Below are 24778 nucleotides of genomic sequence, written 5' to 3'. Positions count from 1 at the left end.
CTCATACGGTCCAGATCAAAAGAAAATAGCTCTGGGAAAATCACAGAAGTCACAGTGCAGCATACAGAAAGGGGAGTGTCAGACAATACACACCCAAGATATTTTGGACTCACATATTTTAGATTCACACACATTGGCTCTGATGCCTGATGCTTTAGTTTAACTGTATTCAGAATCGCCACAAAGAGGCAAAGCAAATTGAAAAATTAAAGATTTATTTGAGTAAGAAAACATTAGAAGATAGTTACTTTTTGTTACTAAGGATATACTGAAGTAAAATCTATTACCTACAAACCAACCATTTCTTTGAACTACTTTGAAATAGTTCCCTTAATTTTATAGTCCATTTGAACTTTGATCTTTTCATCCATTCTACACTTGTTTAAAAATATTTGAAAGAAACTTATTAGTTACAAGATATTACATGATCTCACCCTCTAATAATTTTTTTTCTATCTTTTCTTTTTGCAACTGATACTGACTCTGCCTGCAGAATATTTTGCCAACTGTATTTACAGCTCATTTCCTCTATACCTCCATCATTCTAGTGTGTGTGTGTGTGGCAGGGGGGGGGTACTGGGGATTGAAGCCAGAGGCTTTCTATCTCTGAGCTATGCCCCTAAACATTTTTTTAATTTTGATTTTTTCAAAATAAAAATACAGGGTCTCAATAGATTGCTAACAGTCTTGCTAAGCTATGGAAGCTCATCCTGAACCTACAACACTCCTATTTTAGCTTCACAGATACTGAGATTACAGGCTGAAATGAATGATCACACCGCGCTTTCTCCATTATTCTTTGCCCTACTTTCTCTGTTCTGTTTATATGCTCCATTCTCTCCATTCTAACATTTCTCTAAGTGTGTGTATGTATGTGTGAATAATATGTGTGTATGTGTGTGAGTGTATAATGTTTTATTAGAGTTATCTTTTAATATACTTTTACTGGTACATTGAAATCTCACACTATTACAAGTATTTTAAACCAATACAGTTTATCATATTTTCATTATAACTTGAATTTGGTACAATTAATATTTCAGTAATTTAACTAAACTGGTTACTTATTTAGTGGATTGTTTTTAAGAGTTGGCTTTTTCAGCTCTATTGTTTGGTTTAGAGATATTACGTTATTGTAAAATTATTTCAGATATCATTTTTGCTTTTCTGTCACTACCCTGTTTGAAAACTCTTGAAAAACTGATGCTTTTTTACTCTCATCTGACTGCAGAGTATTATAACTGCAAAACACAATGACAATATTCAAATCACTCATCCATTCATTTAGCACATATAAATAAATGTATATGTATATATTCATTATTTAACACATACCTACTATACTCCCCCAAAAGAAAATTTTCTTAAGGGTAAATATCTTTTATGTATTGCATGCTATCACATCTTCATTACTTATAAAAATATTTAGCATATGATAGGTATTAAATATAGATTAATGAATAGGACCCCTAACGCTCAGGAAGTAAAACCAGAAATCCATAAACGAGATAACTTCAAGTTAAAAAGCTTCTTAACTGTAAAGAGAATACTCAAGAACATGAAGAGAGAACCTACAGAATGAAGGAAAATCTTTGTCAGCTAATTCTCTAACAAAGGTCTTACATCTAGAATATACAAAGAAAAAATAATCCAATTGAAAATGGGCAAGTGAATTAAATAGGAACTTTTCAAAAGAAGAAATACAAACAGACAAAAATATATGAAAATAGTGTTCAACATTATTAGCAATAAAGGAAATGCAAATCAAAACTATGTCAAGATTCCAAGTTAGAAATGAAGTCATAAAGAATACAAACAAGACAAATTTCTGGTGAAAATATGAAGAAATATAAACTCTTACACACAATTTGTGGGATTTTAAATTGGGACAACCACAGTGGAGACCAGTATGAAGGTTTCTAAAAAGTCTAGAAATGGAACCATTATATACCCAGCTACATCACTCTTTGGAATCTTTCTCAAATATTAGTCATAATACTCTAGTGATATATGCATACCAATGTTTTTACTAAAATAATTCACAATAGCCAAAATATAGACTCCATTTAGGTGTCCATCAATAGATTAATGGAGAAAATGTGTTGTATACATATATTGGAACAAATTTTATCATTTGCAGGAAAATGTATAGAACTAGAGGTCATTAATCTGAATGAAATCTTCCAGTTTCAGAAAGTCAAGGGGCATATGTTTTCTCTCATACATAAGAGAGAAAGGGAAAAAAATAAAAAAAGGACCCTGTGATAATGAATGACACAGTGGAGTAATAGCAGGCACCCAGTGGAGGGGAAAAAAGGAGTCTTGAAGAAGGAAACAGACCACATAGTATATATATATGCAGATTTCACTAATGACCTCACTTTTTCTCTGCTTTTGTCTCCACATACACACACTCAGTGTGTGTGTGTGTGTGTGTGTGTGTGTATGTGTGTGTGTATGTGTGTGTATGTGTGTGTGTGTATTCCTACATAGGGTGTATCACTTTAGTAGCCATAATGGCTAATATGAATGTATCACTTTCCATTCGCCATAATATATAATTATGCCACTCCAATAAAATTGTAATATATATAAAATATGTATAGCACCAAGTTATATTTGAATTTCAAATAAGTAGTACATACTTAGTACATATTAGAAATTAATCATATCTTAAATATGTCATGGAATATATTTTAGCTATAATTATTCAGATAATTTTCAGTATAAGAACATTAAATATGGCATAGTACATATATTTAAAGTACTCATCGTTTCTCTGAAATTTCTATTTATCATTTGACCTTTTTGTTTTATAAATCTGACAATTCTGCACTGGTTCCAATTCCTGAGAACAAAAGAAATCTCTTTATGATGGCCTGTACAGTCCAATGTGGTCAGGCCTCTGGGACCTGGCTGTGACTCTTCCTACTCTTCTCTTGCTTTGCTTACTGTTTCCTGATAGTCTGACACTCATTCTGGAGCCTTTGTTATAATTGCCTTTTCTACCTAGAAACTACACGAATAATACTTTTAATAATCACTTTAATGCAAGATGATGGAATTAACTGTGAATTTGAACTATAATTTGGTAATCTTTAGGCAACAAGTTGTAGGAAAAGATAATTGCTTATTCAAGTGATCATCAGGCAACCCAAAATGCAGAATAAGGTCAAGAAACATATGCCTGGCCAATAGATTTAGCTCTCTCACTAAATAAAACTCAAACTTCTTTTTTAGAAAAGGTAAACTGTTATGTCAGGAGACAGCAATACATAAAGATTTTGTCATCAGTTTTCACTGAATCGACTGTGTTTAGTTGTCTCAATTGTGATAAACACATTTACATAACCAGCTGAGCTTGAGCCTTCTTTGCCAGAAGCTTTAGCTCTGAGGTGCACTTGGCAATTTTCCCTTTTCTTGCTGTGCAGAGATGCTGTGCACCCCATGTTTTTCCACCCAGTATATCATGTAGTTCTGTTTCTTTCAATGCATTATATTCTGCACAAAGTTATAACAGTCCAGGCGATTCTTTACCTCTGTATACACTCCATTTAGCCATTCCAGACAAGTAACCTCCAAGCCCATAGTAATGTTATTTCTCTGGACATCAATAAGGTAGGGGTAGCCGGGCGTGGTGGCACACACTTGTAATCCCAGCATTCGGGAGACTGAGACCGGAAGATAGCAGTTCGCGGACAGCCTCAGCTACTTAGTGAGGCCCTCTGTAACTCGGTGAAAATGGTTTCAATATAAAGAATAAGAAATAGGGCAAGGGGTGTAGCTTGGAAGTCAAATGCCCCTGGATTTCATCCCCAGACCTGCCAAAAAAAAAAAAAAAAAAAAAAAAAAAGGTAGTGGTGCTTCTGAACCAAGGCATGCTGTGACTTTTCCATTTCAATTGCACCCTGAATTTGTTTGATGGATGCCTGCTTTACCTCTTGTAGTTGGACAATTTTTGCTCATTGAGTTTATCAATGAAGTCTACAATAGAGGCACCATGTTTTTTAGTTACATAAATAATTAACCCTAGTATTGATATGCTCGAAAAGGTCTCTAGGGTAATCACCTATATTTCTTTAAACAGAAAATACAAAAAAGTCAGATTCCAAGCATGTAGGGTCCTGTTACACCAGTTTTAAAAAAGAGAAACTAGAAGAATTTTTCAGGGATCAGCCCGTGATGTACTTTCCTTCCATATTCAGGCAGAGGTGGTTTACGGGCAAGTTCTTTCTGGTTGCCCTTTGTAAAAGATCCTTGTTGCCTGTAATAACCCTGGTGCTAGGAGGGCTGAACTCTTCAGACAGGGGGCCACTGTGGCAGCAGCAGAAAGTACCACTGGAACAGCCTGGCCAGAAAAGGTCTAGGCAGCGGTCTCAGTATCCTGGAGACCCAGAGCAGAGATTCTGATGGGCATAGTGGTGCCTGTTTGTAATCCCAGTACTTGTGAGGCTGAGACAGGAGGATCCACTTTCACAGCAAGCCTCAGCTACTTAGTGAGGGCTTCTGCAACTTAGTGAGACCCTGTTTCAAAATAAAGAATAAAAACATCGGGCTGGGAGCCTAGCTTGGAGGTAGAATGTCCCTGGGTTCAGTCACCAGCACCACACATGCACACACAAAATTAATGTCCCAAACCGTCCTTCCAAGCATTCCTGACTGTCCTTACTCTTTTTTATTCATTTTTACGTAGCATGCACCTTTTATTATAATCTATATTTATTAGTTTTATTGTTTATATTCTGTCTTTCCTATTCAAAAGAAAGCTTTACAAATGCAGAAATCTTTGTTTACCACTATGCACCAGTTGCCTAGAATAGTGTCTGCCATATAGAAGTCATTCAATAATTATTTGTTAAATGAATGGCTACTTAAATGTATGAATACAAGGGTTGCAAATTGGAAAATAAAATAATAATTTTTATATATTAGGGAGGTGTAGAATGTAAGTACTTATGGATAAAAATTAAAGCTAAAACACATACTGTTACTAACCTATTCATAGACTTATTTGTGAAGAAAACGGTTCTTATGTAAGAAATAAATGCCGATCACATTTTTTTTTCCATGAAATGTGATAAATACCACTTTGGAAACCACAGTTGCCTAAGTGTACCATTCTTTTTGTTAGATTTTTTTTCCTTTGTGTTTTTAGAACTGGAGTGTTTCTGTATGGCTTTATTGATGTCAGTAAAATAACAAAAATGTTCAAATGAAGAAAAGAGAACAGTAGACTTGTTTGATATTTCTACTCTAATCTCCTTTTTAGAAGGGTCACCATTATTTTTCTGGGCAAGTGTGGCAGAACAGTCTGTACTAAATGTTGCAACTTCTAAAAGTCCTCTATGTTTATGTTCAAATGTATTTGTGTACTGTAAAATATTATCATATTCATGTCTTAGAATGTAGGTCTCAGGACTAAAGATTAGACAACATTCTTTTAAAAGCTTGCAAAGGAAATTAAAGTCTTCATATTGCTGACTAGGGTGGGAGAAAAACAAAGACTGATACCAATCTACTTCTTAGAGAATGAGAAAATACTTTTATGTTTCTTGGGTATACAGATAAATCATACATTTATAAAGGTCAAGGCATTAACTAAGATAAATTGAGGTACTTTAATAAATAACTGCAGGATTATCTCATGTCAGTTCTTTTTATAGTTATCAGATGACAGGATATAGATTTAACTAATATATACCTTATTTTTAGGGCCATACAAAATAGGTAGGTGAAAAAAGGCTGGAAGGCAAAATAGAAGATCATTTAAGTGGAAGAATGAATGTTTTCTAGGTTTTCTAAATTTGCTCTTAAGTTATTGCTTGATATTGTAAGTTAAAATGATAAGGTGATATAAAACAAAAGTCACAGGGCAATGCCGGAGCTTATGGCATATGGCTCTTATAGCTCAAGGCCCTATTTGGCATGATGTAGTAATAAACTTCTATAGGAAAAATCTTGCACTTGCTGAGCTTTCCTGAACAAAGTTATGGCCGGCAAATTTTAGAAAGAGAGCCTTATGAATCCAATAAAGTCCTGTTTTCTTCCTTTAAAAAGAAACATTGATCAGGCTTTACAGATATATAAAGGCCAAATTTTAGTGATTTTATTTTAATTTCTTTATTGTTGCATTGTAGTCAGACATCTTAATGGGATAGAAGATGGTAGAGGCATACATGCACCCATCACTCATTTAGCCCTTCCTCACTTTCCATGCCATTCCCTCTCCCCCTTCTTCTCATGTTTGGTTTAGTGATTGATTTTGATATGTTTATCAATGTACATCATTTTTATTAGGGAATTTTCCTCTTTCCCTAGCATCTCCCTCAGTTATGTCGTCTTATTTGCTCATCTATGGTGTTTTTCTCCTTCTATGATTCTTTTTCTCCCTAGTGTCTGTATATTAAGGAGAACATCTGATATTTTCCTTTTTGTGACTGACTAATCTCAGTTAGCATAATATTCTCTAGTTCCATTGATTTCCCTGCAAATGACATAACTTAGTTCTTCCCTTTTTTTAAGATTTAAAGAAGTTTATTAGAAAGATAAAAATACAGAAAATAGAAGTACATCCCCATGCCAAAATGGCATAGGGGGTGACCCGAAATGAATACACCCTAGTTCTTCCTTATAGCTGAGTTAAATTCCATTGTGTTCATATTCCATAGTTTTTTAATCAATTCATCTTTTGGTGGACATCCTGGCTGGTTCCATAGTTAAGATACTCAGTGCCCAAATTTGCCAGATTTAAATGAATATAAAGATTAGTTATAGCATTGAAATATTTATATTATTTATATTTATATTATTTAATATAAAAGTATGGTGTATTAATTGGCTGTCCAATATTATAATGTAAAGACGTGAGACGATTAACTTACAAAGAGAAGATATTTACATTGGGTTATGGTTCTGGAAGTTCCATTCCATCCAAGATCAGGTGGCATCACATGCTTTCCATTCTGGTGAAGGTGACACATTATGTTGGGAATGTGTCAGCAAATCATTTACATCATAGGCCTGGAAACAAAGAAGGATTGGGTGACATCCCATGATCACTTTGTGGCTACACCCTCAATGACTTAAGGACTTCCCATAAGATCCTGATTACCACAGATACTACCACCCTGAAGACCAAGACATGGGCCGTTGGGGAAATTTAACATCAAAACCATAGAATACATTCATTATACCAGTTAATCATTCTATATATCCACTGGTCCATAATCTCTTTCTATACTTTTTCTTCTCCAAGAAATATTTGTTCCTAACCTAGCACAAAATCAGTTTTAAATCATCTTGAAATGATATTCTCTAAGAGTAGCAGTAATCATCATTATTTAATAGTATCCTCTTTTTAAAAACATGGCTAATACACTTTTAGTTGGAAAAATCCTACATATCAGTTTCTACATTGAAAAAATGAGAACCCTGAACTAGAGTTCTAAGTTAACTTTTCTTCTTACAAGGCCATTTATCTATTATTATATTATCTCCTTAGGCCTTTATAATGCAAAATCCAACTAATAATGGAGATTCTAACTTAAAACACTTCAAGAATATTAAATAAATAGTAAGCATTCAAAAAATAAAATTATAGCATACGCTAGTAATATGTGACAACAAATCACATTTAAGAAGAAATATGAAAATGTAATTGACAAATTAAAGGATGATTACATTGATTCTTTTAAAGAATAAAATATAGAACACTGAAAATATATTATTGTTCTTAAGAAAAGCTACTTATTTCAATACAAAAATTAGAAGTGTTTCTTACCTTATTCTTTCTACCAATACACATAGAAAGCCAGGCAGCTATACGAGGAACAGAAATAGACACAGAGAAAATAATCAGAGAGAATAAACCTACTGTACTTAAATTGGATTGCCCTATAATTCCAAAATAGAATGCCTTACTCCTGGCTTTAAAAATAATCTCATTCTTCATTTAAATTATTTTGAGCACTTTATATTCTATTAATAACATATCTAAAATGCATTGTAGAATTGTAGGAAGAACATGCTGTTACAATCAAATGATGTCTTTCATTCCATTATTACCACAAATGAGCTCCATTACCTTAAAAAATGACTTTATCACTTTAAAAATATGAAACTCTCTTTTGTAGAACACTGATTTTTGCTTTACTCGAAGAAATACAATTTCATTGACTTTGACAAGGTAAAACTAATGAACCATAAGCTATTTTATATTAGAATTGATATTTAAGGGTGAGATTGTAGGCTATACTTAATCTCAGATTGGTTCTTTTTGCCCATAAAAGTACTGAGAGTCTAGATAATCATAAATACATTTGTATGAAGTGCTTCTTTAGTTAATTGCCACTAATGGTGTTTGAAACATTCTTGATTTTGTCTGAAATGGCCCAGAACATTCAAACCAATCACATTCATGAGCAAGACTTGGAAAATTTGCACAATTATTCAAATTTTATTTAAATGTGTTCCTATCGCTTCTCAGCCTTTTGGCTAAGATCAAGTGTAAATGTGCACCTACATAGTATCTGGGTAACCAATACTTTATACAAGTTGTTTGTCATTCATCTTCAGTTTAACTAAGGCAAAATTTATTCTTTGTTTATAGAAAACATCTTTCCTGATAATAAAATCAGAAGTTTGATGGATATCCAAAGCTAATATTATATCTAGGTGAATAGCTATGTTTATAAGCAGTACACAAAGAAATAGCACTAAAAGCAGAAATATTTTCTACAAGAGAAGAAAACATGTCGAGCATTTGCATTATATTTATAAAATGTCCATTTTTATAATTTCAAATTTATTGTTTTTTATTATTTATGTATTTATTTACTTATTTATCTTTTTTGCAGTACTGGGGATTGAACTCAGGGGCAGTCTACCTTCAAGTTATACCCCTAGTCCTGTTCTTTTAGTCTCTATTTTGGAACAGGGTTTCACTAAGTTTCAGAGGGCCTAAGTAGCTGAGTCTGGTGGGGCAAACCTGAGATCCTCCTGTCTTAGCCTCCAAAGTACTGGGATTATAACGTGTGCCACCATACCTGGCTTCATTCCATATTTAAATAGAATAAAATGTCAAGCTCAGAAACAACTTTTACATTTTGATTTTATAAAAGGATCAGATAGCATAAAAAGATTATATCAATTATTCCTCATAGGGTATTTTTTATTATTACTGCAGAATGTTGACTGATTTCTTGTGACTATATTTTCTTCATTATAAAACCTGGGTTCAATCCCCAGCACCACAAAAATAAAATTCCATTGTGTACATACCCCATAGTTTTGTAATCCATTCATCTGCTAATGAACATCTTGCCTGGTTCTATAGTATGGTAATTGTGAATTGTGCAACTATAAAAATAGGTATGCATGAATTACTATGGTAATTTGGTTTCCATTCTTTTGGATAAATACTCAGAAGTGGTATAGTTGGATCATACAGTAAGTTCTTTCTCAGTTTTCTGAAGATCCTCCATACTGTTTTTCAAAGTAGTTGTACTAATTTGCATCCCACAAATGCATGAGTTCACACTTCTCCACATCCTTGTCAGCAGTTGTTATTGTGTTATTAATTATTATCATTATATGGGGTTAGGTGAAATCTCAGGGTAGTTTTGATTTGCATCTCTCTGATTTCTACAGATGTTGAACATTTTTTGATGCTTTATTGACTATTTGTATTTCCTCTTTTATGAAGTGTCTATTTAATTTTCTTGCCCATTTTGATTGGGTTATTTGGGTATTTTTGGCAGTGAGTTTCTTGAGTTCTTCATATATTCTAGATATTAGTATTCTATTAGAGGAGTAGCTGGCAAAAATCTTCTATTGTGTAGAGGTCTCCTTCACTGGTTCTTTTGCTGCATAGAAACATTTCAAATTAATGCAATACCACATATCAATCCTCTTTTTAATTTTTTGTACCTTGTTGAAGAAGTTTTTACCTGTGCCTATATGTTGGAGTGTTGGATCTATGCCCTCTTCAAGTAATTGCAAGGTCTCTAGTCTGTGTTCCAGGTCTTTTTGACCTATCTTGAGTTGATTATCAGAGTGAGAAAGTGAAGTTTATTTCCATTTTCTGCATATCAATAACCAGTTTTTCCAGAACCATTTGTTGAAAAGGCTATCCTTTTTTCTCTGAATATTTTTGGCCCCTTTGTCAAATATCAATTGACTGTAAGTGTATGGATTTGATTCTGAATCTTCTATTTGGCTCCATTGGTCTATGAGTCTGCTTTTGGCTAATACCATGCTGTTTTTATTACTATGACGCTGCCTAGTGAATGTATTTATCAAATACAAAGAGGAAATAAAAATCTTCCATGACAAGCAGAAGAGAAACAATCCAACAATTGGATATAAATGTAGTCAATATTTATGCTGTGAATATGGGTCCAACCACTTTTATAAAACAAACTCTTCAGGAAATTAAGTCTCACATAGATCTAAATAGATAATATAAAGAGATTTCAATACTCCTATCACACTATTAGACAAAATTTCTAGACAAAGATTAATAAAGATGCTTCAGACCTAAGGAACACCATAAACCAAATGGACCTACTAGACACATACACAATATTCTATCCAACTATAGCTGAACACACCTTCTTTTCAGCTGCTCATGAAACCTTCTCCAAAATAGACCTATCCTGGTCCACAAAGCAAGCACTAGCAAATTCAAAAAATGTGACCTAACCCTCTGTATCTTTTCAGACCATGATGGAATGATACTAGAAATCAACTATAATAAGACTCAGAATAACTTCATTACTACATGGAGACTGAACACCGCACTTCTGAATGAGGAATAGTCATAGGAGAAATAAGAGAAAAAGAAATTCCTATAAACAAATGAAAATAGAGACAATGTATCAAATCTCTGGAACACTTTCAAGGCAAAATTTAAAAAAAAGATAAAATTCATAGCACTGACTGTTCACATAAGAAGAACAGAAAATTACCAAATAAATAGCCTAATGAGACAACTCAAATTCTTTGAAAATCAGAAACAGAACTAACATAAGTGCAAAATATTGAGAACAACAAATGTGTAGATTAATATAAAAGATGCAATTAAATTGACATAGCTTCTGGCACATAATAAGAATTCAATGAATGTAATAACAATGAAGAATCCTTTATTAACATAATTTATAATTTATAAAAAGACTTATGAGAATATACAATATACTGTATTAAAACAGAGTAAATCCAAAGGTATAAAATGAATTTCTCGCCAGGCGTGTTGGTGCACACTTGTAATCCCCGTGCTTGGGAGGCTGAGACAGGAGGATCACACAGGTTGGAAGCCAGCCTTAGTTACTTAGTAGGTTCTCAGCAACTTAGTGATACCCTGTTTTCAAATAAAATATAAAATAGGTCAGGGAGTATAGCCTGGAAGAAGAAAGCCTCTGGGTTCCACCCCCAATACCACCAAAAAAAAAGAAAAAGTCTTCCTCACCCCAGCCTCATTTACAGATTTCACTAAGTGTGATCACAAGCCAAATGATAATATTTTTTTATCCCCATATTTTGAAATTTTAGATAAGGCCCTAAAATATAGAAAAGACTTCTTGTATCTAGCTTAGATCCAAATATTATTAAACTTATTCAATTTTTCTAAACTCTATGAAATATTTTTTATCCTTATGCATTTATGCATAACCAAAGGAAACAAATTAAATATGAAAAGATTCCATTGATTTTATAAAAATATCCCATGTATTAAAACAAATATTATGCCGGGCGTGGTGGCGCTTGCTTGTAATCCCCGCTCTTGGGAGGCAGAGACAGGAGGATTGCGCAGGTTCGAAGCCAGCCGTGTGCGCTGGCTTAGGAGACCCTGTTTCCAAATAAAAATGTAAAAATAGGTCGGGGAGTGTAGCCCGGAGGTAGAAGGGCTTCCAGGAACCCCAGTACCATATATGTATATATATATACACATATATATATATTTCAATATATATAAATAGAATTCAAGTTTATGATCTCAGCAACACAAAATAAATTTAAAGAATGTTTCATATCTTGGCCATTGTTATGTAGAATATTCAGCATCTAAACCTGCCTATGATGGAAAACAAAAGAGAAGAATGTGTCAGGTGTGGTGCTCATGCTGGAATCCCAGTACTTGGGAAGCTGAGACAGGAGGATCTGGGTTTGAGGCCAGCCTCAGTACTTAGTGAGGCTATCTGCAACGTAGTGAGACCCTGTTTCAAAATAAAGAATAAAAAGTAGGGCTGGGGATGTAGCTTGGAGGTAGAATGCTCCTGAGTTCAATCCTTGGTACTATAAAAGAGAGAGGGGGGTAGGGGAGGAGAGGAGAGGAGAGAGAAGAGAGAGAGAAGAGAGAGAGAGAGAATGGCTCTTTCAGGACAGCCAGTCCCAAAACTGTGGAGACTCAACACTTTTAACAAGAAATGTTTTTCTTTTGCTTTTGTTTTTGTTTTTCCCTTGAGATTTGTCAAGCCAGAACTTCTACAGATCCTTTGATAAAAAGTTTATTTGCACAAATGACTCAATTATTTTACTAATTCTAGAGAGTTTGAATAAGCGTGGCAAAGGAAACGCAGAGCACTACTGCTTCTCTTTTCACGTGGATACACCACACTGATAAAGGTATTGTGGTCAAAACAGAATCAAAGAAAAATGTTTCAGAAAAATCATCCCCCTGTTTTATAATTAATGATAAGGCATCTTTTCCATCATATCTCGAGTTGAGTTCTACTAACCAGGGTAAAATTTGAGGTGGAGACAAGATAACAGAAAATAAGAATGTCAAATGGAGAGTTTTATTTATGTGTTTATGATTAGCATGCTAAAAGTTTTAAATAGGTCTTGCAGCATTTCACATTGATTTAACATCTATAGCATATTAGGAGATAAGATTTTCACTTGTATCAAACCCCTTTAATTTAATCATTAGCTTAAAGAATACATATTGGGCCATGGTGGACATAGAAGCCTCTTAATTACAGAGCATCTTGTGATGGGTAATTTTGAGTCAACTTGACTGGGCCCAGATAGTTGGTTAAACATTATTTCCGAGTGCCTTTGGTTGTTTGTGGAAGAGATTAGCATTTGAATTGGTGGACAGAGTAAAGCAGATGGTTCTCCCCAAAGTGGGCAGGCATCATCTAAATCCACTGAGGGCCTGAACAGAATAGAAAAACAGAGGAAGAGTAAATTCCCTCTCCCTGCCTGCCTGACTGGTTGACTAGTTGATCTTGGCATTGATCTTCTGCCTCCTGTGTTTCTGAATCTCATGCCCTTAGGCTTGGACTGGAATCTATACAATTGACTGTATCTCAAGCTTTTGAACTAGCCTTGGACTCCAGCCTGAAGAGAAGAGATCATGGTATTTCTCTGCTTCTATAGTCATAAGTCAAAATCTCATAATAAATCTACTTTTGGACAAATGGACAAACAGATACACGCATATATGTGTAAGCATATGCATTAACACTGTTGATTCTGTTTCTCTGGAGAACCCTAATATACATATTTTATGACAATATAATAATTTATGGAAAACCATTTACAGCTTGTTATAAAATGGTTTAATCCAACGACTTTCCCATAAAATAATTAAAATGTCTTCTTGATACTATTCATTATATTAACATAGTATTCTTAAAAGTTTAGACAAATAGAACACACTGGAGACTTGGTTGCACAGCATGAACACAGGAGACACATTATGGTAGTCCAAATAGCACAATCCCATGAAATAGAAACGTGCACATAAGTAGAGAAAAATTCAACTGCAAGTGTCAACTTAAGCTTTGTGGAAATTTGAGTCCAGGGCCTATTGTGCACTCTGGCTATTTTTGTGGCTGATTAAGTCAATTCAATGGATTATAATGAGACAGATAAAATTTCGTCTGCACTGCCAGCGCCTATTCAATAAATGTCCAGTGCTGACAGATGAGGTGCAAAGCCAAGATGTGCCAGGTCACCAGCTTTCATGGGGTCTGATAGATGTTGCCATGTGAACAACACTCTGTCAGAATATGCTTGGTGAAGGACACTGACTGTTTTCTATGAAGAAGCATAAAGCCTACTGATATATTTTGTACCTAACCCCAAATAAGACACCCCAAGGGGAATTGCACTGCTAAATGTTTTGTTAATGGGTGTCAACATGCTTTTGATGAATTTGAGGGTATTTTAGTGCACACCTGCAGCAGATGGCTTGTGCTTTTTCAGCTGCTCTTATAATTTAGCTACATGTACTTTAAATCCCAGCTGTCAGCCTATAAGCACTGACCGTGAATGTTAAAATTCACAAGCACATTGCTCGTGGCAAAAAACCCACTTGTGAGGGTCATCTTGTTGTGGGAATATGACTCAGCTGACCTCTTTGCTCTGGGTTACTTAAAGATGTCAGGACACATTTTAAAAGAAAGATGACTTTATCCATTTCAGGGCACTTGCCAGGGCCATGTATAGATCTTTTCTCCTGAGAAAAGAACATTTTTTAAAATGAGCCAATAGAGCATTTTGGTATAGTTTCTAAAGTGATTCTAATTTTAATCATTTACATCTGCATAAGACTTTTGTCAGTCCCAAAATACTTTGTATATCAATTGTCTCATTTTATCACTAAAATAACCTTGCCAAATAAACAGGGAAAGCATCATCACTTCTATTTAATAGCTGAGAAAAGAGAGGCTCAGAAAGGTCTTCTGTAATTTTTTTCTTATTTTTTATTATTTTTATTTTTTAAAATTTTTTATTGGTGCATTGTATTCATACATCATATTGGGGTAGAAATCTTGTGTGTACATACATGTACACATCACTGATTTAACCCCTACCCAATTCCCACCCCATTCCCTCCCCATCCCTCCCTCCCTTGCTTGGCTTAATGGGTCTCCTGTAATTTTAATTCTTGTTTGTATTTAATGATGTTCACAAAGGCATCTTGAATAAAATAAGAGAAACCAAACTAAAAAGTCTATTTAGGATCCAGAGCTTAATATTTATTTATTTATTTATTTATTTTATTTTGGTGGTACTGGGGTTCCTGGAAGCCCTTCTACCGCCGGGCTACACTCCCAGACCTATTTTATATTTTTTTAAATTTAGAAACAGGGTCTTCTAAGCCAGCACACGCGGCTGGCTTTGAACCTGCGCAATCCTTCTGTCCCTGCTGCCCAAGCGCGGGGATTACAAGCGTGCGCCACCATGCCCGGCCAGAGCCTAATATTTAGAAAATTTCTTTCATAGTCATAAGGTAGTCATTTTCTTTAGTTTTAAGGTTTTGTTCTCCCTAATATAGTGCGTAAAAAATAACTTAAAGGAGATCATGAGAAAAAAGAGATGACCAAACCAAACCAAACAAAACAAAATAAAAATTTTAAAAACAAGAAAAAGATTTAAAAGAAAAGATTATTTACTTGAGACAGAAATTGCTTGTTGTCACTGGAATCTACCCTCTCCTTTTTTAGTGACAGAACTCGTGACTTTTAAGTTGGCTCATAGCCAGGAATATAGGGAGCCTATGTCCTGAAAAACAACAGTATTTTTCATCTTCCATTGCACTCAGTTCTTTTGAAAGTAATATGATTAGCTTCTTGAAAGTATCCTTAATGGGAATATATTACTCAATAAGCAAAAAATTTTCTATTTATTCCAGGAATTATGTAAATTATTGTGGAGAATTAGGAGCTTACCTGGTAACTGAGAAAGCAGGGGGAACAGAAGACAAGGAACTACCAGTGATTTTCTTAGCACAAAGTAAGAAATGGATTAGTTCTTCAGAGCTTTATAGAAAAGTGCAGAAATTATAGAGAATCTCTGAAAAATCCCTACCAGCTTTTTATTTGTCAGTAGCAGCAGCAGCAGCAGCAAAACAAGTAGGTGACAGCTCCTGAGGAAGCTGCTGAGAATACACCTGACACCCTGTCTGGCCATCATTGCCTCTAGCCGTCGTGGCCTTTCCTTTCTTTGCCCTTAAGTCTCAAATGAGCACTTCTCATTTGAAAACTCTAACCTCAAATCATTGGGAAAAGGCTTTAGGGAAAGGCAATTCCTGACTTTTCTTTCCTGTTGCAGAGAAACCTATAATAAGGTTGTGCCAATACTGTCTTGTCAGCAGACACTGCAGCACCTTCTACCTTCTTGTTCAACTCCACATTCATAAATGAAATTAACTCATTTTTAAACTTCCGAATAAAGACATTAACGAGGCCATACTCATACTTATCATAGTGCAACTCCCACGTGACACATGTCCACTTCCAGATTATGCTCACTGCTTGTCTAGATCCTTCACTCTCTAAAAATACTATAATTTAAGTACTTAATGTAACTATTATTAACATACCATAACTCGATAGAAAACAGGTATGAAAAGAAAAATCAATTTACATCTACAAATATGTACACATAATGGCATAAAAATATGCAGAGTGACTATCATTCTTCAGTTACTTAGCTGTAGTTTTACATTTAGAACTTCTTTGACTATTATTTTCTTTGTTTCAGATAGTACCTCAGTTGATTATGGCTCTTTTTCTACCAGGATAGCTTTCAAAGTATGTATGGCATTTGTCATCCTGTATAAATTGCACTGTTATGGCTTTTCATTACCTTTACCACTGGATATAAGAATGCTAAGTGGTTCTTTGGAGTTCTGAATTTTATATATGCCCCCTCTATTACATCATATGTGGTAGCAACTTTTTTTTTTTTTTTTGTCAGTACTCAGGGGCATTCTACCTCACAGTTACTTCCTTAGCCCTATTTTGTATTTTTTTGTTTTTGAAACAAGATCTTCCTAGGTTGCTGAAGGCCTTGTTAAATTGGTGAGGTTGGCTTTGAACCTAAAATTCTCCTGTCTCAGCCCTTTAGGTACTCGGATCAAAGGCATGTGCCACCATTTCTTCTTGTTAATCAGGATTAACCACCCAAACCAGAAGAATGACTCTCTTATTTGACTGCAGATTCAGTGATACAAAAGTCAAAAGTGGCCAAGTGAAAATTTAAGCTCAAAATTCAAAAGAGCTAATGTTGTTCCCTTTGGTAAACAAATTTCTCTTTTAAGAACTCCAGTCTCTAAAATCAACAAAGTTGTAGGGAGATAAAACAATTATTCTGCCGGGCGTGGTGGCGCACGCTTGTAATCCCCGTGCTTGGGAGGCGGAGACAGGAGGATCGCGCTGGTTCTGAGCCAGCCTCGCTGGTTTAAGAGACCCTGTTTCCAAATTAAGAAAATATAAAAAATAGGTCTGGGAGTGTAGCCAGGAGGTAGAAGGGCTTCCAGGAAACCCAGTACCACCAAAAAACCAAACCAAAACAAAAAAATAAATTAAAAAAAATTATTTTCCCAGTCAGGCCTTAAATTTACTAGTAGAGAAGTTGATCCCATTTCTGCCTTTTTATATCCAGATTCAAGATTTCTGACTATGGGGAACAGATCAAAACACCATTCAATGTTTCCTGAGATGTCATTGGGCAAGCAGGCATTAAAATTAACTTATTTTTTTTGCTCTTTTTTAGTGATCATTTTCACTTGAAACTGTTATTCATTTGCATATCAATGGTGAGTCATTGATGTTTTTGAAAATGTAGTGCTCTTATCCTGTAAAAAAAAATAAAAAATCCATTCCTGAATTCCTAAATTAAAATTTATTCTCAGTTTTATGTAAGAGTTATTAGTCTGATAAAGGGTAAGATAAGGTAATTGTTGCTATCATTCAGAATTTTTCACACTAATCTTACTGGTCATTTTTTTTTTTTCCATTTTAACAAGCCTTGGAAGAGGGAATGGAGTACCATGGATGGGTTCATGTACCAACCCCATAGGGAAAATAGTATTGGAAGAGGAGTAGATATAAAGCAGATAGAAGTAACATGACAATTCTTCTCATGTTTATTTAGATACAAATCAGCACTCTTATTTAAAAAACATGGATGTGGTGGTGCATACCTGTAATTCCAACACTTGGGAAGCTGAGACAGGAAGATCACAAGTTCAAGTAGAGTCTCAGCAACTTGGGAGACCCTCAGAAAGCTAGCGAGATCCTATTCCAATACAAAATAAAAAGGATTGGGGGGTGAAGCTCAGAGAAAAAAATCCCCTCAGGTTCAATTTCCAGTAACACACACACACACACACACACACACACACACACACACACAGTCATGGCCATTTATTATTCTCTCATTGAATCTTTTCATCCACAGATATCTTCCCATGATTTCAAAATAATTATATGCATAATTTATAATTCTGGCCAATCCTCTGAGATCAAGGGTTTTTATCTTTTAGTAGACATATATAGATTTTAATTATGACATATAATCAAATTCATAAATAATTATAAGTAGTGATATTCAACAATAGAGTGCTTTATAGGGCATTTAGCACACAATAAATAAGTGCTGGTTAAAAACGTTGATAAAACTATATTCATTGCTTTCAAATGCTATTATCAAAAGGCCTGAGCTTGTTATAAACATATATTTAATATACATCTAAAGTCTGACATTATCTCCTTTTAAACAAAGGCAGTTTGCTCAACTTTACATTACCTGTAAGGATGTAAGTTGAAGTCAACAATTCTTGGGGGAACTACTATTTTGGGGAAGCTTATTTCTTGGGAAAATTTTGGTCATGATCCTTTTATAGTTAACCTTGTTAGTTCTCACTGGGAGCCAAGTCCTATTTCTTGCATATTAATATGTTTTCTCATTTAATTTTCAAGTGACCCCTATGTAATAAGTAATATTGCTCATCTCATTTTGTAGGTGAGGAAACAAAAGTGTAAGGGGATCCTATAAATCAGCTTCTGTTACATAACAAATTCCTTCCCGACTTGGTGGCTTATATAACAGCCGTTTATTTACTTAGTTCATGATCCTCTGGTTCAGCAAATTAGTCTGGGCTCATCAGACTGTTGTTCTGTTGTGGTTGGGCTCCCTTCTGCTTTTGAGGTTTGATGCGCATGTCAGTTAAGGAGCTCTTCTTTTGGACTTTGGGGAGCTGTCAGCTGGGGTGACAATGAGGATTGGGATACATCCCCCTCATCATTCAGCAGATCACCCTGGGCTTGCTCACATGGAAGTACTTAGGAGAAGAAAACAGTAGATGAGAGCAGGGCCTAAATTTGGAACTGGCACAACTTCAATTCTACCACATTCCATTAGTAAAGAGTCAAAATGCTAGCCAAAACACAAGGGATAAAGCAATGTACTTAATACTTGATGGGAGGGGATGCAAAGTCACATTGGAATGAAATTTAGTACTGGGAAGAATGCATAATTGTGGCCATTTTTTTCTGTGCACTCAAGCTTAAAGGGGAACAGACAGAATTTAAGTTTATGTTGAATTCTTTAAGGTATTAAATCCAAATCTTTAAATGACCAGTCAAGAAACAATCTAAAAGTTATAGTGAAACAGATATCCTCTATATTAGCATTTGTCTTCTATAGGATTCTCTATCAGTACAGATTGTATTAAGTTTTCTCAAAGTAGCTTCCTAATTTTTAACATCAAGCTCTATTTCACAAAGCACAGATGGACATATGTGAAATAGATAAATGGAGGTCTAGAGCTAGATGAAAGTGTATTTCTAAAATAAATTAGTAATCTGTAGTTTTTATAGGTATATAATGGGTTTTCATAGATATTTTATTGCTACTTATAGGCTACATACTTTACACTGTCTTAGTATTATGTTAACTTTTTCAATACCATTAAATATTCTAAAGAACACATGTTTTTATAATGATACTATACCATTCTATCATATGATGATTTCATATTTTAATATTTTTTCAATGTATTTTACCACACCACTCTCTAAGTAAAGGATGGCCTATTTTTGACATTCATTCACCATTATTCTCCTTACAGAAGAGGATAGCTATCCTGTCACTTGTTGGGGTACACTTAAAGCATGCCTGACCTCTTGAAACACAAGGGTTCTGACTCTGTTTCTTCTGAAGCAGAATTCTCTGTTTTGAGTGGCAGGAATTGGACTAAGAAGAAAGAGATTATTTGACCTTCAATATCTTTTTTTCAGGTCAACCTTTTTTAGGAAAAGAGATTTCTTCTTATACTCTTAGATGTTGCATTACAAAGGTTGCTGGGCTCCAAGGGATCCATATAGATCATCTTCATATGTGACTACAATGTGACCTTGACCAGGTCACAACTCATCTGGGTGACAATTTCTTCATCTGTAAACTGAAAATGTTAGAATATTATTTTTATTTTCTCTTTAGATCACCAAACACTATTTGTAACCCACTCTTTTTAAATAAATGTGATAGGTTGCATGTAATTAATAGAAGAAAATATTTTTCTCTTCTATGAAAAAGCTGTATGAATATGAAAGGAAGTTTTTAATCACAAATATAATGCTTAATAAGTCATTACACAATTAGCATTAATTAACAAATGTTTTTTTTTCTTTTTTCTATTGGTGCATTGTAGTCATATGTCTTAATGGGGTACAAGATGGTACAGGCATACATTCACACATCACTCAGTTCTTCCTCACTTCCCACTCCATTCCTTTTACCCTCTCTCCTTCTCATGTTTAACTTAGTGATTGATTTTGATATGTTTATGAATGTACAAGAAATATAATATTGGAAATACTCCAGGAGCCTTCCCCGGAATAACTGTCCAATCACAAAGTCCTGGATTCTACCAAAAGATAACTGTTATCATCTTGAGATACTTGACATATTTTATATGTTTGTTTTAATTTAACTTCTAGGTGGGCAGCACTTAATATTTGATCATGTCTATATCAAATTAATATATATGTTAGCTCATAAAATTTGTTTACACTTTTACATTGTACATTTTGTCTTAGCTTCATATTATTTCCTTTGAAATTCATCCAATGCTTCTGTATTTGATTTTGAATATAGTAGTTGCTTTTATTCATATGGAACTACAGGTAGCTCATTTTAATAGTTTATACCTTTTTAATCAATATCCAACAGTATGCTTATCCATTCAAGTTTTGATGGGCATCTGGATTATTTTCAAGTTGTGATTAATAAGAATTATACTGTAATGAGCACATTGTATATGTCCTTTGCGCTTATGTACACATTTCTACTCTTGGATAGATCTTAGGTGTGAAATTGATTGCTACAGGGGTTTACATATCTTCAAATCTGACAGATAATCCCAATTTTTTTCTTGTATGTTTTCTTGATGAAGCAACTCTGTTTTGAGAGATATTTTTCTTAGTTGTTTTGATGATATACTTCCATCATCATCTGAAATTTTTATTTCTTTATAGAAAAGTATCTTAAATTTATGCATGGGTTTTCTTTTAAATATAATTATTTTAAATTTTATAAATAGATAATTTGAAAAATTTTAACTACTGTTTTTTGGATTTTTTATTTGTTCTGATTAAGGCTCATAGGACACATTAAACCTATAAACACATCTTTTATTAGGTTTTGAAAATCATCAATTTTTATTTATTTACATCGGTACTAGGGATTGAACCTAAATACATTCTTTATTTTGCTCTGCATCTAAAGCACTTTTTTTATTTTTTGAACAGGTTTTTACTAAGTTGCTGAAGCTCTCTTTAAGTTAGTAAAGCTGAGGCTGGCCTAGATCCTGTAATTCTTCTGTCTCAGCCTCCCAATTACTAAGATTACAGGAGTGTGCCACCATACCTGTCAATCAGATTTTAAAAGATTCAAATTTGAAATCTACTTTTTCTTCTTAACCCTCTACAGTTCCTACCTTCTATGTTATACTGATCATTCATTCATTTAACACCTGTTTGCAATTTTAAAATGCAAGCACTCATGTGTGATAACAGCATTTTTATGTGCTCCCTTCCCTGTTTTGACACACAACTGTGTTCTTCAGCTCCTTCCTGCAGTGCCATGTATGTAATACATGCTTAATATATGAGGAAGGTCTTGGCAAACACAAGAAATATTAGGGTAAATTACTCTGAATTCATTTAGCTGAGTGTACTTAGCTCTCTCCACTACCACTGTTTATATATATATATATATATATATATATATATATATATATATATATATATATATATATTTAGTGATTTTATATACTTAGTATTATTTATATTTATCTATACATTTACATACTTAATTTACTTAATACATATTTACATATTGTATTTATACAAATGTTCTAAAATGGTAACAATGATTTCTTTTGTAAAAAAATAAGAAGAGGAAAGAAAACATTAAACTATACTTAAGGGACAATAAAGTCTAGGATAAATACGGCCCAATTGCAAATTAGAACATATATATTGCATGCATACAAACATACTTATATATCAATACAAATAGGAATATATATTTATACACCTATGCAAATAAGTCTATATATATAGAGGGGGATGTAAATGTTGAGTTCTATCTTTAAAGTATTTAAATTAGTATCTCAATTTTTAAGACAAACTAGTTTCACATAAAAGTCAAGATTCTAGGTTTTTTAATTTGTGCTTTTATTGGTACATTATAGACTCACATTGTAATATATGCATATCCATGTTCATAGCAGCACACTTTACAATAGCCAAACTATGGAACCAACCTAGGTGTCCATCAAGAGATGAAAAAATTAAAAAATAGTGGAAATATACACAATGGAATTCTATTCAGCAATAAAGAAAAATAAAATTATATCATTTTCAAGAAAATGGAAAGATCTGAAGAACATTATGTTAAGTGAGATTAGCCAATCAACAGAGGTTTTTAATTTTTTCAAATACTTAGAAGATTCAGAAATCCTCTTTCTGAATTTATATGTTATAGTATGCCTGTATTACAGCATAGCAACAATTAGATAAAAATGGGTGGCTATAGTATCTCGAGCTTTTGTTCAATTTTTCATTCAGAATAAATTTTGAACATTTCAGTTGTTATAATCCACTAATTTTCACCTAACTTTGTTGGATCCTGTGCATATTTGATTCAGTAAGTTCTACTTTACATTGTGTCTCATGAAAAAAAGTGGGCATTTAGGGACAGAGAATCTATTTCTTTGGCTATCATCTACATTGATGTAACTGCAGGAAGTCAAAAAAACTAGCTAGTTCATTTATTTCAGTCACAACTTTTCAATTTAGAGAAAAGTCAGAAAATTTGATAGTTGGTCTAACCTGAGGAGCTGTTTGAATGGATAAGCTATTTTTGTCCAAGTACTAAGCTTTACAATTCTGTATGGATGCAGCCTACAGTTTTGTAGATAGAGTGACGATTTTACTTTCGTCAATTCTTGCACATCACTAAGAGTGATGATTTATGCTTAAAATTTGCCACACATGGAAGGGCATTATCTTAATTTAATGTTGTGTTACACTTTTGGCACCTATTCCATTTTCAAGTTCTTAGAAAAAAGTAATGTTTGAAACCTTGTTTAGATACACCATAGATTTTAAAATCATCTATGGTCCTCAGTTTAGGTGAAAGAGGGAGGAAAATACCGTAATAAGTAACAAAATTCTGTGCCTCTAGAATATGCTTTGAATTCAAACTTATTTTCTTACATGATTATGTTTTGCAATCTTATAAGATTTCATTTGATCCTTACTAGGTATCTGTGATTGGATCAAAATAGCTATAAATATGCTCTTTGATAATTATTCTGGTAACTACATGCTTTTCGGGTTGGTTCTTTTGTTCCAGCAAAAGAATAAGAATCCTTCATATTAAAGATGAGAATCAATAATGGTGGCCAACTACCATGCATTACAAAATCAGAAATTCTTACTCTTTTATCACAATTAATATAATGTTATACTCACAATAAAGACATCCATCTGAAAAACAAAGGTTCATGTTCGGCCTCTATGTGTCATAAAATCAATATTGGCAATTTCTTACAATTTCCAGACAAAAAGTAAAAAATTCCCATTCATTTCTTAAATTTTTACATTGCTCTTATTACAGATGTCATCTTTAACCCTAAGTTTTCTGATTTTAAAAAGAGTTTATCTTTTTTCTACACCCTAGTTCAGACTATTTTAATAGCTAATAATGTGTCGTATTCTATATTAAATATTAAGAAGGTTCACCACAAAGTATTACCTTATAATTTTATAATATTCATCATAAAGTATTCTCATCAAGCTATCTCTACAATATATAATTTAATTTACTTAGCTAATATTTTTACATGTTCAACAACTGTTTTTGTTCCTATCAGAGTATATAAAAATAAGACTCAGATTGAAATTTAAAGATAATAAACATTTAAAGGTAATTAACTTGTATTAAAATTCAGACAATATTAAAACAATGATGTAACTCTCTTCCAGCTCAAATATATGTGACAGTTTTGTTTTATACATTGAAACAAAGAGTAAATCTTTTGAATACCTAATTCCTGAATGTACTAACTTTGACATCTCTTTTACTTTACTGATTTCTTCCTATGATATTCTTTGTAGTATGCCATAACCATCTTGCCAAAATCCTCTAATTCCCTTAGTTGTAACTGTATTTTTATCTGTACAAGTTAGATATTTCGAATTTTTCTAAAATAATTTCTCATTTTCTGCTCCAAAAAGTACAAATTCATTGAAGATTTTCTTTCAGTGAAGTCACCCTTTGAATTCTATGAAATATATAACTTTTAAAAAGTCCTCACGTTTTTTATTTACAATATTATCAGTCTGTATATTTTTGGATCAAAATATATTCCTTCAAAATGAATTATAGTTTGCTTGTTGTCTGAAAGAATTCTGTTGACTTCATTCACTAGGAAAATAAGTGTTCCATACTACTGTGAACTAGCTCT

At 33.5% G+C, this 24778-nt stretch overlaps 1 pseudogene across 1 annotated transcript in view; it reads right to left on the bottom strand.

Annotated features, from left to right (window-relative positions):
• Positions 1-3343: 3343 nt before the first annotated feature.
• The window catches only part of LOC308264123 (ATP synthase F(0) complex subunit B1, mitochondrial-like), a 95738-nt pseudogene continuing 74303 nt past the window's right edge, over positions 3344-24778 (bottom strand). The window contains exons 4-5 of the transcript in view: positions 3852-4348; positions 3344-3603 (exon numbers count right to left, since the gene is read on the bottom strand). The product of the transcript in view is annotated as an ATP synthase F(0) complex subunit B1, mitochondrial-like (transcript). The remainder of the gene's footprint in view (positions 3604-3851; positions 4349-24778) is intronic.

The sequence above is a fragment of the Muscardinus avellanarius genome, assembly GCF_963383645.1.
Source record: "Muscardinus avellanarius genome assembly, chromosome: 6".
Classification (NCBI taxonomy): Eukaryota; Metazoa; Chordata; class Mammalia; order Rodentia; family Gliridae; genus Muscardinus; species Muscardinus avellanarius.
Note: the sequence above shows the minus strand (reverse complement) of the source record. Positions and strands in the feature narration are given on the sequence as shown.